This window comes from Merops nubicus, unplaced genomic scaffold, assembly GCF_000691845.1.
Source record: "Merops nubicus isolate BGI_N331 unplaced genomic scaffold, ASM69184v1 scaffold11845, whole genome shotgun sequence".
Lineage (NCBI taxonomy): Eukaryota > Metazoa > Chordata > Aves > Coraciiformes > Meropidae > Merops > Merops nubicus.
This window is the reverse complement of record NW_008609037.1, coordinates 52,698-69,040: the sequence shown is the minus strand read 5'-3', so window position 1 is coordinate 69,040 and position 16,343 is coordinate 52,698.

The window sequence follows — 16,343 nt, the reverse complement described above, 5'->3', positions numbered from 1 at the left end:
AATAAGTGTGGACTATGGAAATCGGAACTGCAACTTATTCCACTGTCTGTGAAACAGAGGAAACCTTTGTTTTAGATAAGAAAGTATCTTTCACCAATCAAGGGATTAGCTACAGGTTTTGGGCTTTTCCCCCTCTCCTCTAGTTCTTTAAAAAATCATTATTTGTTGCACTTGAATCACTGCATTACACCATTCAAATCAGGTGTTAGAGTTGACAGCAGCGTGGGAACTGCTTTGTCACACAAGTACGTTGTAATCACAGCTTAACCATTCATGTCCAAGGTTTTCTCCAGCAAACTCACCCAAAGGCTTTATCTCCAGGGATTGCCACCAAGTGTTGCCTGGGACCATTCAAAGAGGTCTACTGCTGAGGAACTTAGTAGGGGACTCAAGATACAGGACTGATTAGCTACTTCCCAGTTCCAAATTTCACTTGCTGCTGATAGCTCAGCCCCACATTACCAAACTCACATAACTGATCATGTAAAATTTGAATTATGTAAGAAAGGAGAGATAAAAAGACAATGAATTTTTGTTGTTGTTGCTAAAGGTTGCAAATAAAGGCTGTAAAAGGAAATCCTCTGAAATTGAACACGGAGAACAAAGAAATATGGTCTACCAGAGCAAACTAGAAGTTATTTTTACCATTGTTTAGACATGTCCAGAACTTTGGAATACAGATGCAGTTACAAAAATCCTACTTTTCAGTAACTGGAAAAGTTAGTAAAAATGTACGAAAAGCCGAGCAGCTAGGCAGAAGGCAGAGCTTATTTAAGAAACTTCTGGCTGCCAGCACTATTACTCTGCTCTATTACCTGTAGCTGAATTTCACACAGCGTTGCACAGCTTCCGCTGAAATAGATACTATAATAAATCCAAAAGTATTTAGTTGAATAAGTAGAATAAGGACATTTTTTTTTTTTAGTCTAATAGCATAGCCTGCAAAATTAATGCTTTCCTCCTGCAGATACTTTGAAATTAAACTAAATCTCACCTATATTTGAATCCTTTGCTATTGAATACAGAGCAAAGCAATTTCCATTTTCTTTCAGATAAGCAGCTCTAAACGGTTCTAAATTTTTTTTTTTTCATCAAATGGCAATATAAAGTCAGTCTGCAGTGGCGGAGAACAGACAATGGAAGTACACAAAACTGCACTCAACTGTTTGCCATAGTACCTTCAGTGTATTCCACAGTACATTATTCTGACAGACATGCAGTAGGATAATTCATATTGAAGGCAATGTTGAAAATTGCAAGGATAAGAACCATCCTCAAATCAAAGAAAGCAGCAATAAAGGGATGGGTCTTGCAACATTCCCAGGAATTTAACACTTTCTGATTCTTCAGAGAAGGTAGAAACCTTCATTAATGAAAAATCAGTAAGTAAATTACAATGATGTAATCTACTCATTAAATTTTAAATGGAAAATTATGACAAAGATAATTGCCTTTGAAAAAAAGGTACAGGGAAATTGTAATTTTTTGATCACTACTGCTGTCTGGACAATGAGAAGTCAGGAATACAGTAAGAGCTTTAGGCTGCACATCCAAGTAACAGAAATTTGGCATAATTACAGCTCTGATTTGAATAATGTTGTGATTAAAACAAGTCAGGAAATGAGATGCAGGGGGACAATGTTATGGAGGAACATGAAGTTTTTCAATTAAAAAAATCTAGTTAATGTTCAACACAGCAAGCTAAACAATTTTTTTCTTTTTTTTTTTTTGCCTTTTAAAATATAAGTCACTTAAAGTTAGGTGGTGTTTAAAAAAAAAAAAAAAAAAAAACACACTTAATTTGAAACTGTCAAAATATTCCAATATTTCTGAAACATTATGTTAGAAAATATCAACATTCCTAACATATTTTTCTCAAATACAATCAGTCATCAAGTTTGACCTAATTTCATAAATAGTTATCAATGACACTCACAAATCTGTTTTTCCAGCAAATTTCTTTTTAGCATGAAAAATCCTCCCTGCTGTACCTCTTCTCTGTTGTCATTTTCTTTGACTATATCAGCAACTGTTTTTTTGTGTGGACTGAACTTCCTCTGTGTCTTTCTCCAGCAAGCCTTCATGTGCAAAACTAGTTGTACCAAGTTGTTCACTTGCAAGGTGTGTATCAAAGAGATGCACAGCACCAAGGATTGCTATTACACTGTTGTCGTTTCCACCTAGGGATTTGCCACCCAGCACCACAGCCCAGCACCTGGACTGCAGGCTAGGTGGGTCTAGAGGTGTCACACACGCACCAGCTGCTCCATAACTACCACTTCATCTCACCACAGAGAGAGAGACTAAGCTGATTATTAACCCATATACATTCTCTGGCTTCTAGCTCTATCCTCGCACAGCTAAACCAGCTTTGTTTATCAGCTGGATCCCAGAGGCAGTGTGCTCCTAAATAGCACCCTGGGCATTGCTGTTAATCTTTTACCAGAAGAAGCTTTCCATGAGATATTCCTCATTCCTTCCACTTGCTTACCTCACAAACCAGTATTAACAAGCTCAAAGTATTAATGTCATAAACCTTGTATTATACCAATTATAGTTATGTCAAATACAGTACCCAGGAGATAGCCACTGCTCTTTAACAGTGAGAAATGTTTATTCTGATTACAGCTGGGGGAGACATGCTCACTGGGCTATGTTCCTGCTGGGGAGATCCCATGCCAGCAGGATTTGTCCCCCTAACACAGACTTCTCCAACTCTTCAATAACCAGTGAGGTTATGAACAAATACTTCAAGACAGAGCACCTTCTTCCCCATCCCTGGTGTGTGGCTTCTCATATGTCTTGGGACCAGACTGCTCCCAGTGCTCCTGCAAGCAACCTAGCAGGGAGAGGAACCATGTGATCCTGTCCTCCCATCTCCAGTGACAAAGCAAGTGGCATGGACAAGACCATACGAGCTGCCTTTGAAAACGTGGCTTAGCAGCTGTGGTGTCCTCCTGTAGAAGGGGGCCTGGAAGGAATTTGCTAATGATCTCTGTTCCTCCTTCAAAAGCTGACAGAGCTCAATTTAAAAGCACTCAGCTTTCTCACTTCTTCTTGTCCAGCTGTAAAACTTGGAAAACTTTACTGCTCTGATGGCAGTGTGCCCTTCTCTCACTTCCAGCCTAAAATTCGGTCCATGTATAACTGTTGCTCTTCTGAGAACGCTGGCCATTAGCCTAATCTGGTCTTCTCCTTCCTTGGTGTTTATTCCTCTGTGATATTTATAGACAGTAATCACATATCTTCTCAGGCTTCATTTTGCTAGGATAAACAAGACAAGCTCTCTTGATGTCTTTGGATATTCATTTCCTTATTATTCTAGTTAATAGTCCCTCTCTGCATTTGTGCCAATTTAAATCTACTCCCCAGAACAGGGGTGATCAGAATTGCACAGGATGTCCAAAAACATATCTTTCCCACACCTTGGGCAGGAGCATCACCACCCCTCTGCACATAGTGGGAATGCCTCAGTGGATATTAGGAGGATTTTGCTCTTTTTCCCAGATGTGTTCCACCAAGGTCTCATCTTTATCAAGCTGCAGGTGACACTCCAGCATTTGCTTGCCTACCTTCCCCAGCTGATGACTTCCCACCTTACCAGATCGTGCTCCCACTGTTATAACCTTGCATTTTACACCACTGAATTCCAGCTCATTTCTAAATACCATAGGCATCACATTCTTTCTTTCTTACTCCTCAGCTGTATTCTGTTATAATGATAACCTTTTATTTTGTGTCATCAGCAAACTCCATTAGCAATCCCCTATAGCTGAATCCAAGCTCCTTCATGGAAATGTTAAAAACAATCAGGCTTTTTGAATAACAGCACCATTACCTTCTTTTTGGTCTGTTAGTTCCAACCAGTACCAACTCCATTTCTGATTCCCAGGTCCCATTTTGGTTGATAATATCCTACTTAACTGAATTTCCCAAATTTTCCTGTAAAATTTACATACAATTAAATACAAAACCAGACGAAGATTGTTTGACACCATACACCTTTGGCAAAACCTCATTAACATTATCCTACTTTCCATTAACCTCTGTATCTTTAATTATCACTTCTTCCTAGTTAAGCTCTTTATGTCCTACTTCCTCGTGAAAGCTTGTGGGAACTCAGACCACTCCCCTGCCATTTTTAGATAAGGGAGTTATGTTCGCTGGTCTCTACTCTAAAGCACTGTTTTCACAGGTCTGCTTTAATGTGTGCAAAGCTCATGCTAGTCCTTCAGCAATTCTGCCATGGAGCAGAAGAGATCACTTTCCCCTGCTTTAATGTATTCACTTCTTACAGCTTTTATAAAATATCTTCCCCAAGGATATTGGGAAGGCACAAAGAAGGCTCCTGGAGGAATTCTGATAATTCAAACACTGGACAAAAAACTAACTTCCAAGGCTGCATACTGAACACAGCAGAATTTAATGTGCAGATAAGCAGGATTAACACAATTATTTTAACCAGCTCACAAAGGCCTATCATTAAGGTAACAGTGTTACAGTTTACTTACTGCACTGTGCAAAAGAATCCACTTGAAGGAATAAAATCTGCTTGTTTCACTGTGGTAGATGTTTCTGCCGATCTTTGAGCCATCCTTTTTTACATACATTACTGGCAGATTTTGTAATCAAATGCTAATAGTAATCTTTTCTTTTAACTGAAACTTACAGCCAACAGTCTTGAAATGTCTAGATGATGCAAAGACAACATGACTAGCAGCAAAATTTAGACCAGTCATAAAGCTAAGTCACACTTTTCCACGTTGCATAGTCCCAAATCACTAACTGTAGACCACCTCTGCCATCATACTGTCTGCTTTGACTTCAAATTATTTTCAGTTTGAAAGAGTTCAGTTGGCCGAGTTCACATTTGGCTAAAAAAAAAAATGAGGTTGAACTTTCTTAGAGAAAAATTAAAAACAAGTTCTGACATTTTTCCTGCACAAAAAGTAAAAGTCTTGGATGTGTGCCACAGTATTACTTGCACAATGGTGCCTCCTTGAAGAACCCTGTTCTTCTACAGTGTTTATTACCATGCATACCAGGTGAACTATTACTGTTAATAATATTTCTGTTTTGTTTGGCCAGCAATATTCACTCTATAGCTAATGGATAAACCTGTAGGTTCCAACAGTCTTAAGCAAAATTAAAATGGACACTAGGAATGAGAGAACAAGTATGATATTGTCTGCAGACTGTCTCTTGATCAACAGTTCTATCAAGGGGAGAGTAAAGGCTGGGTACTTTGGTGCTAAATACATATAGTGGTATTAAACAGATCTGTCCTGAGACTAAGAACTGCTGTTCTGTGAGAAACTCCAGCATTTCAAAATGTGATTTTGTTTTGAATTAGAAAGCAAATAAAAATGTTGGCCTTTCCCATCAAATAAACTACAAGATCTATTTTTTAATACAAAAATGAAAAGCTGTGAATACAGAAATGGTATTAAATATTGCAATTAACACTGCACATAAATCTGAAGACAAGAGAGAATTAATATAAGTATAAAGTTGAAATATTTTTACATTAACTATTTTGCTAAAATAGACTTCTTCCTTGAGAAAAACACTGAAAGATGCACTCCTGAAAAGAAGAGTAGACTTTGAGATACCTGCAGTTTTCCAGTAAAAATTGCACCAATTTTTACTGGCAAAAAGAAAAAGTTTTTTTTTTAATTGATGGATTGAAACAATTACACAAACATGCACTTGCTGCCACGTCTAGCTAAGCAAACAACTGTAGATCAAACTCTTAAAAAAGGAAATAAAATTTTAACTAACACACCACCAAAGTGATCTCAGATTAGCTTTAAAAATAAAAATGTTTTGATGATTTGGAGAGCTTTTCCTGGTTCTGATCATCAGTAAAAACAGGCAGACATTGTGAGAAGTCTCATGTTTCCAGTAATACTGGTAACTTCTGAACTGATCTCATAGTTTATGTAATGACAACTCCACACTGATGAACTCGGGTTGCTATAACACAAATGAAACAAGCCATATCACAGACCATCAAGGAAAAGGTAGACTGAAAAATGCATTATATGGCTAGTAAAAATACAGCAAGGAATTGCAGAGGATGCATCAGCATTAAACTGAAATCCTCCCAAAGTGAAGCCAGGATAGATAGTTGGTTGAGACATACCATAAAAAAAAAAAAAAAAAAAAAAAAAAAAGAGGTTATAGAATAGTTTGGGTTGGAAGGGACATTTAAATGCCATCTAGTCCAAAACCCTGGCAATCATCAGGGACATCTTCAAAGTGATCAAGTTGCTCAGAGCACCATCCAACCTGACCTTGAATGCTTGCAGGAGATGGGTCATCTATCATCTCTCTGGGCATCTCTCTGGGTAACCTGTTCCAGCATTTCACTGCCCTCATTGTAAAAGATACTTTCCTTATACCTAGTCTAAATCTCCCCTCTTTTACCTTGAAAGCATTACCCTTTGTCCTTTCACAACATGCTCTGCTAAAAAGTCTCCATTTTTCCTGTAGCCCCTCTTTAAGTATTGAAAGGCTGAAAGCTCTCCCTGGAGCCTTCTCTTCTCCAGGCTAAACAACCCCAACACTCTCAGCCCTTCCTCACAGGGGACATGCTCAAGCCCTCTGATCATCCTCATGGCCCTCCTCTGGACCCACTCAAGCAGGTCCATATCTTTCCTGTGCTGAGGGCTCCAGAGCTGGACACAGGACTCCAGGTGGGTCTCATCAGAGCAGAGAGAGGGGCAAAATTACCTCCATTGACCTGCTGGCCACACTTCCTTTGATGCAGCCCAGGATATGATTGGCCTTGTGGGATGTTAGCATACGTTGTTGGCTCGTGTCTACCTTTTCATCCACCAGTACCCCCAAGTCCTTCTTCCCAGGGCAGCAATTAATCCACTCTACGCTAAACATGTATTTGCCCTTGGGATTGCCCTGACCCAGGTGTAGGACCTTTCACTTCCCCTTGTTGAACCTCATGAAGTTTACATGGTCACACTTCTCCAGCATGTCAAGCTGCCTCTCTGGATGACAACGTGTCACTCAGGTGTGTCAATTGCACCACTCAGCTTGGTGTTGCCTGCAGACTTGCTGAGGATGCACTCGGTTCCACTATCTGTACTACTGCTGAAGATACTAAACAGCACTGGTCCCACTATGGACCCTTGAGGGACACCACTTGTCACCAGTCTCCACCTGGCCACTGAGGCACTGAGCACTACTCTCTGGATGCAAACATCCAGCCAATTCCTTGTGTACCATATATTCCATCCATCAAATTCATCTATCTAAAATTTAGAGATAAGTATGTTGTTTGGGAGAATGTCAAAGGCCTTACGGAAGTCCTGATAGATGACCTCCATAGCTCTTCCCTTGTCCAATGATGTAGTCACTCTGTCAGAGAAGGCCACGAATTTTGTCAAGCAGGACTTGCTCTTGGTGAAGCCATGCTGGCTGCCTCCAATCACCTCCCTGTCCTCCATATGCCTTAGCTTCCAGGAGGGTCCGTTCCATGATCCACCCTTTGTAAAAATGCGTGCAATGTTTCACTTTTTCCAGTCATCAGAGACTTCACCTTGCTGCTGTGATTTTTCAAATACCATGGAGAGTGGCTTGGCAATTACATCAGCCAGTTCCTTCAGGACTCTGGGATGCATCTCATCAGGTTGCATAGACTTATGTATGTTCAGATTTCTCAGGAAGTCTTGAACCTCATTGTCTCTTATAGTGGGAGGGACTTTATTCCTCCAGTCTCTGCCTGGAGGTCTATCCACTTGAGAGGTGTGGGAAGAGAGCTTGGAAAGGGAGGTCATTCCCTCCTTCTTCACCATGACATCCAGTTGTGCTGGCTCACTTTGCCCCATCAGCACAAGAAAATGCACACCCTTCACATCAGCCGTGCACTGAGCTTGAGAGTCCCTGTGGTGGGTCACGCTCCTCTTGTGGGATACAGATCAAGCTTCACATTCACCATACAGCTGCTGCAGTCTCCTTCCTCCTACAGTGTTCTCACACCAGATGCTTATAGTAGTCAGCCCCAGCTGAGCACCTGCCTCACATCAAATGTAAAAGACCAGCCAGAGAGACCTTGCACACCTCCATCCAGGGCTCACTCATGGGAAAATCTGCTAGACAGCAAGCCTATGTCATTGTGACCCAATGCAGCAGCGTGTTGTGCATCAGGGGACACACTATTTAAGAGACAAGAGTTCACAAAAAAAAAAAAAAAAATAAAATAAAGGTAGGTTGACCCTAAGAAGATCTGCACAGCCAATGTGGCTGATGCTGGTTGTGAGCATCTTGAGATGTCTAGAAGGTTATTGAGAAGAAATTACAGTAACTGAGCCTTGTGGTCAGTCCAGCCAATGGAATTATTTTCAGTTACTAGAGAATATAGAAAAGTCCTGCCTGGGCTGAAAAATATTTTTCAGGCAACAGTCCACCTATAACTCTAATGAAAAATAGCCTGGAAGAAAAAAACACCCCAGATGTTCATTATAAGAATTACTACTTCCACAAATGTTTCTCATGCTGCAGAGCTCAAAGGAGGGAGCTTTCCACCAAGACAAAACCATTCAGTTGGATTTATGTCTCTTCTGTTCTAGTGCAGCCAGACAGTAATAGCACTGAAACGCTGTCTGATGGAGAGAGGAAGCCAGCAGCAAACTCCAGTAGAGGAGACAGATCATTATCAGCCAAATGCTCTCGCAGCTGAGACTAGTGACAGACTCAGAAGAACTTGCAGTGCATGGTGTGAGAGCAGGGCAAGAGCACAGCTCTCATTTCCAGTGCCTCAGCAGTGACTATACTCACACTGAGCCACTGAGAGCTGTCCTCCACCCTCTGCAGGATGCTTAACAGATGGTCCAAACCAGGCACAGACACCATGCCATGTGCTCACAGTCTTGAGTGAAATGGCATCTGTCTTAGGGCAACACACAGATATCTTGATGACCTTCCAGAAATGAGATTCAGGATCACCTTCCTAACAACCAATGACAGCCTAAAACATCATCTCTTAGTACAAAACATCCTTTCCTAATTCTCCCTCATGGCAACTTTAAAGGCTGATGGTAACACTCTAGTTTCAGATTTAATGATTTCACCTTAATTGTCCAAATACTAACCATCACTGTGCAGACGGCTAAAGTAGAAATTGAATTGCTGGCCTGACTGCTTGCAACAACGTAGAGGAAGAAATGAAATCTGAATAAAAAGACTGTATGTGGGAGGAGAGAGATGGTGAAAGGCTCTGCACAGGCAATGGTTCAGCTGAGACAGCAGAGAAGTGAACTGAGGACTCAAGTCACAGAATCATAGAATGGCTTAGGTTGGAAGAGACCCTAGAGATCACCTAATCCAACCTCCCTGCCATGGGCAGGGACGCCTCCCAGCTAGACCAGGTTGCTCAAGGTGTCATCCAACCTGGCCTTGAATACCTCCAGGGAGGGGACACCCACAGCCTCTCTGGGCAATCTATTGCAGAGTCCTGCCACCCTCCTACTGAAGAACTTCTTCCTAAGATCCAATCTAAACCTACTCTCCTGCAGTTTAAAACCATTTCCTCTTGTCCTGTTGTTGGACACTTCTGTGAAAAGTCCCTCTCCAGCCTTCCTGTAGATTCCCTTCAGATGTTGGAAGGCAGTTATAAGGTCCCCCCAGAGTCTTGCTCTTCTCCAGGCTGAATAATCCCAGTGTCCTCAGCCTATCCTCTTAGCAGAGATCCCCAATCAAAAGCAAGGATTGGAGGGGTGGACCTGTTGTTGCTTTTCTGTGGTAAGCAGCAAAACTATGTCAAACTGTAATGACGGGTTTCTTTGCATTATTTACTCAAACCTTGGGAAATAAGGCAGCGAATGCACTGGCTAAAATGATCCCTTCCCTGTCACCCAAGCAACACAGTGTACTATCATACCTGTAGGAATTATTTTGATTATGGCAATGGCTCAGAGCTGTAATTTGAACAGGTCTCACTGGAAAAGGAGGGAAGCCATTTTCAGACTTCAGAGTGTGTAAATGACAAATAGAAAGGGAATAAAAGTCCATGGCTGTCATCCTTTGCTATTCAACAGCAAAATTAAGGAGCCCATCACCCCAAATCCAATTCCATTCTTGATTTACTACACAAGTTATACTTGCTGGCACAACTGAGAGCACCATGGCACCTGATGAAATATAAAGTTAAGCAGGTTTCACTACCCCACACTGTGAAAGAAATGATGGTAAGGTCCCTCCCTTGTGCTATATATCAGAAAACAAAAATTTTCTGTGCTAAAGTGCCTGCATCTCACCATGGCTCCTATCCACTCTAACCACACAGTCTCCTTCATACCTTAACACTATCTTGTGATACAATACATTCTGGATGACAGTTGCTTAGTTACAAAAAATTTCAGATCAACAGCTACAATATTAAAACCTTGCCAAAGGTCAAAACCCACTGAGTGATCATTCAATGTCTTAAAGACATGTCTTTTATTATTTTTCTTTGTGTCTGAGATAAATACTTTTTACTATAACAGGCTGTGCTCTGTTGAAGCAACCATACAGCCTGGGACAATACATACCACAATATCATTATAATTATAGGCAAACTCTTATTATAGTCTCTGACTACATGAAATTCATACCTTAGCCTCTCCACCTTCCAAAGAAAATCAATCCTGGAAGAAAATGGCATTACAAAACATTTGCTTAGGAGTAGAGTTCTACAGAAAAGATCAATAAAATGAGGTTAAACATTTTCAAGCTTTAAGAATAAAAGAAATAAAAATAAGCTTTATGTTGTATGAAACCAGCATCTTTCACAATGACAGTGGCTCCCAAAGAAAGAACTGCATTGCATCCTACATTACCAAATTCCTAGGGAATAAACTTTATTGTCTTTGCCTTAATAGAAGAAAAACATAAGCATTTTTACCGCCTATGTAAGTTGTGCTTCGTAAGAAGTCAGTACCTCACCAAGGCCCTTGCTCTGGCTGCCTTCCTTATTTACAAGTCTTTTTCCACTCTGTTCCAGCTGTTTGTTTTGCACAAATGTGGCACCAGGTTGCCAGGATCCCCTGCTGCTTCCTCTTCACCCTCTGTTCCAGCACAGCTCTGGCTGTAGCCTGCATGCCTTACTGCTCATTTGGTTCACAAAGGATACTTGTTTGTAAGCAGAGGGAAGCATTCAATAAAATTAATTGCAGGCTTGGTGTACCTTCTGACAATGAATGCCAGGGGCTTTCTGTAGCTAAGGCTCCTTAGCCCACCATTCAAGCAGAGATAGCTACTGTAGAAGTTGGGGATACGTGGGTGCATTCTCTCAAGATTACAATTGAAAGCCCTCTAAAGCTTTGGAAGATGCTGAGAATTGCCCAGACCCACCAGGGAATTATACAACGTGCAGCAAGGTTTTAAGAGCTGACAAGAACTTTTCATTATTTCTGTCTGTGTCCTACCACACCAGGATCATCAAGTCCTGGAGTTCCAGCTACAGAAAATTAATAACTCAAACTTCCAAACATACAGCGACTGCGTGTTAGTTAGAACAGAACCAGGCTATTCTCTGCTTAAAAATTAACAAGGATGTGCGTCTAGATCTATTTATTCATATAGCACCATGCAAGTGCTAACACAACATAGAGACAGGATGTTGCCATATCTGTTGAGGTTGTATTTGCTTGAATTTCTGTGGAGTGTCTTTGTATTACAGAAAGTCATTATCAGCTTGAAAGCCATCTTACGAATTAATCTATCAAGGCTTGTTTGTGTCAACCTCTGTGCTCATTTTGTGCCTTAGAAATGAAGAGGAAAAGGACCAACCCTTAAGGAACCATTTCCTTTACAATGAGGTAAAGACAACCAGGCAGACCCAGGCCCAGCATCAACAAATGCCTTTCCCCCGAGGTCAGTGCTTGTTACCATCTATTAGCTGCGGAGTGATCTAAGTAATGTCAGAAAGATCAAAGAAAGACTGATTTAATGAGCCATTTGCAATTTCAATACAGAGCCCTGAAGATTGAAGCATGAAATCTTTGAGGCAAGTAGACGATAGTGACAGCAGCAGAGATGAAGGAATTAACATTTCCTTTTTGTGATGAAAAACACTTGCTGCTTTCTGTATACACTGGGTCAGACTGCTCAGAGTGTAATGATGGAATCACAAAAAAATATCTTTTTAAGTATTCACACTGCATATACTGTCACTGCAAACAGGTGTTTTGTTGCATAACATGATAAAAGTTAAAAGCAGGCTGAAGAGGAGAAAATACTGTAAGACACCCCCACACCAAACAAGCCAGCTCCCCCAAACAAACACGCCAAAGCTAAGCCACCAATAAGGCTGGTGGTCACAGACCTGATGATAACCATGCCAAATTCCTTTCTAGACTAATTCCCACAGACTACTAATAGGTATGTAGATAAATACTTATCACTAAGAAGGTTGTTAAAAATCCTGTGGCCTTGTATTTTGTGGCAGTTTAATACTATCTAATGTTCATGACCAAAGATATCAGGTACAACCACCCAGAGCTTCCCAAGGGAACACTATACTAAAATCCTTGTGCAGACAGGGGTTCCACTCATGAAATGCCACTAAAATGCCTGTCATAAAAATCAGCTCGAACATACACAGCCCATTCAGGATTTTACTGTTGACACGGCACATAGATGATTCAAAGTAAACCAGCGTCTCCCTGTGCTGCTCTGTGTGCAAACACAGAGGCTAACTTTTGTGTGGAAAGACTAGAAAATTAATTAAGGATAGTTTGACAAAGAGTAGAAATACTAAGGATTTGGCTGGATTGGCCAGAGTACTTTCAAATGCCCTAATAATATAACAGAATGATATTTTGTGCATTCTGTGGTAAAGAAAAGCCCAACTCAACCCAACCCAAAAAAAACCCAAAAAACTAACCACCTAACCAACCAACAAAACATGAAAGCAAACAGGAAACCCCCCAAACAAACAAACAAACCCCTTCCCCCAAGCCCCAGTCTCTTTCAAAATCAAAAGCATTAGAGGCACAAGAGTGCTTGCACCGTGCACATTAGTGAGGGCCCAAGTCTACCCTTTCTTCTCAGCAGTTAAAAGAGCTCACACATCACCTGTGCTGCTGCAAGGACACTGAATCCTAAACCCACACTAGCTCACCACAGCCTGCTGCTCTCCTGCAACCCACAATGCAGAGAGACATCAAGGTTACAAGCAGGAAGGATGCCCAGACAATTAGCAAAACACAGTTTCCACAGATGCAAATTCTTTGCTGTTTTTCACATAAGTTTAAGAATGGCATCAGTACCCAGTGTGGATCAAAATCTCAAATTCCAAAATTCATCTGGCTGAGATGCGGCTTGGAGAAGGAGGGCACCCTCAGCAATTGACACAAAAAATTCCACTTCTTGCAACCTTAGGGATTATTTTCCGTATAATATCCATGTATTTGCTAGCTAAATCTGACTCTGCTTAGTTTATGACTGCACCCAGAGATGGTTTTTCTCAAGACAGCTTCTGTGGCCTACTTACCACCCCTTTTTGTTAATAGTGTGGCTGGTTTGCCTCCACTTCAAAGGTTCATTCTGGTGTGCAGAATTTTTTTTTTTTTTTATTTGCTTTGATTACTAAGTGGAAAGCTTTAGTATGTTAGGAAAGGATTTAGTCACATGTTACCTACAGGGACCATTATCCTTAGAGATTGATTTTGAAATCAAATGACAATCATCTGGATATGTGCTTATTTTCTATTTCTCGAAAGCTTTAAAAGTACCTCAGGATTCTTGCATCATCTGAAGGAGAGCTATTCTTCTTCTATACTATTCAACCTCAGAGACAACAAAGAGATTATGCTTGCCTCCACTGAGAGATAAAATTAGTAATTTCATTGCAAATCAGAAAACAAACCAGATTAATATGAAGAACAGCTCTACACTCATCAAAAGGTTGCTTCACAACTGCCTTTCAGATGTATTAAAGGCAGCTGCCTCACTCTGATGTTAATTCAATAAGCAGAAGGAACGTAATTCATTTGTTATGTACTGTTTGCTAATCAAAGAGTATTTCTTGGCATCTAAACAGTGCATGACAGAATGTTAAGCCTGAAAACATATTGTTAGTCCTCAAAGTTTTTCATCAAATCCAAAAACCATAATGTGCACACATGCAAATTATTCTCCTCATTCAAGTAATGAAGATGAAAGCTGTGTTATAAAATTCTGAAAGGCTGAGCTGTGGTCCTAGAGCTTACAAGAAATCACTTTTCCCTCATGTATGTGTACAGGATAGAAAGCTCAATGACTTGAAAATTTCCCCTTCTTTCAAATTATTGTCCCACACAGCACTACCTGTCATGACAGCGCAAAGATTGTCAGCAAGTGTTATTAGTGAAAAACAGCCCTCGTACATCTACTGAATTCCATCTCAGAAGCATGAAAATGTGTTTTGAAAACAAGGTTACCACTGGCCTCTCAACTTTCATATCTGTGTTGTAGGGAACAGGTTGAGGAATGACATCACTTCTCATGAAATGTATCATCTTAGGAGACTACTCCACTTCAGTTTGAACCTGTGGACCTTCATCACCACAAGCTGCCACAATGAAAAGCAATTAAACCAACCATCTTGGCTGCAGAGGAATATTTCACCGTGCTTTTTCACAACATGAGCTACAAAGCAGCAGAAAGGAGCATGGACTGCTGCACGATGGCTTCTTGCAGTTTTCCTAGTCCGACCAATGCTGCAACTGCAAAAAATCGGGTTCTCCCTCAAGGTGGCCACTGCTCTTCAAATCATAAATAATCTCACGATTAACAAACTACTTCAGGGATCAAAACCTGGTGTGTTTCACTGGATCTGAAAGGATCTAAATTTTGCTCTGTTTTAAGAACTAAGTCAATATGTAAATGAAAATGGCCATTGTAGAGATAAGGGGTAAAAAAAGAGAGGACTCCAGGTTTATTTAAAAATACCAAATGAACATTTCTAAAATGTAATGTTTAATTTACAGGAAAAACACCCACACCAGAATTATTTGAAGAATTTGAACTTATTCCACATTTGCATTCAGATCTTGCAAAATTCAATGCAAGGGAAAAACCCCACAAAACTATGGTTGTAAAACTGCTGCAAGAAGATACTGCATTCTTAATGCAAAGCTCTTCACCAGCATTTATTAATAAGAAGAAAATAGTATAAAACTTATAAATCTATGCAATATCTGGCAACAAAAGCACATACATTATCTACTTGGATACAATACTGGGGTCTGATCTATGTATTTATTCTGAGAAGGACGGAATATTCTTTTTACAAATAGTTACTATATGGTTTAAAGTATCAAACACTGTGCAGCTGGAACATATGTTCTGCCTCCTTTGCTATGGATTACATACTTTAAAGCTACTGAAACATTAATGCAGTGAGACTGAAGAGAATTCTGTAAATTCTACTAATTGTGCTGCATCCTTTAATTGCTCATCTAATTTTCCCAGGAATGTCATCAAATGAGGAGTAGGTCTGAGCACACTTGATGTTTACTTCTAGAATAGTTTCTACATAGATTAACATACACTGCAGGAAGACACCGGCCTGGAATGTATTTTTGTAACAAAAATACAAAATCAAATGTCAAACTTGGGAGACTAAATACTAGCTCTGGAAGTAATTTTGAAGGTCCACTTCTATTGCAATGGTTAAAAGTTATGCAAGAAAGTGTTCATGAAGCAAACATGATTACATGCTTGTTGCTCATGAGAAAAATCTCAGCTGCAATTTGGAAAAACATTTCCAGGTATTTCAGACCAATTATTTACTGACATCTCAGGATAGTTATAATCTCAAAAGTTGCTAGATATATTCTCAAAATTTGTAGAGAAAGGCATACTAAGAGTTCAAAGGCTCAAGTAATTCAGAGCTCAGCCAACTATATCCAGAATCCTTAAGGAGTTTTTATTTCTTCCAACCAGCTTCAAGAAGCACATTATGAGTCAGAGAAGAAGAAAAGGTTTTTAATGGCTATTTTACTGATGCAGCAAGTTTTAAGAGGAACCTAGTAGTTTCTTGATTGTGCTACTTCATGTTCTAAAGAACACTCAAAGATGTTTACCAGGGAAAACAAATCCCTGAACAACAACCAGGTGAGTGCTTAACAGTAAAATCCATCAAAGTGGTATTTCAGTGCGGAGAAGTGCTCTTCAGACTCAGGAGAAAAGAAGATCCCGACTCAAATGGAGCCAATAAAAACATATGTGGAGGACACGCAAACAGCCGCAAGTGCAGTTACGTGAGCACTTCTGAATCACATTCCGTTGCTTATAAAACCTTCTGTGTCTATGTTTCACCATTTCAGGTATAGTTTTTTCCTGGTTTGGGGGGGGGG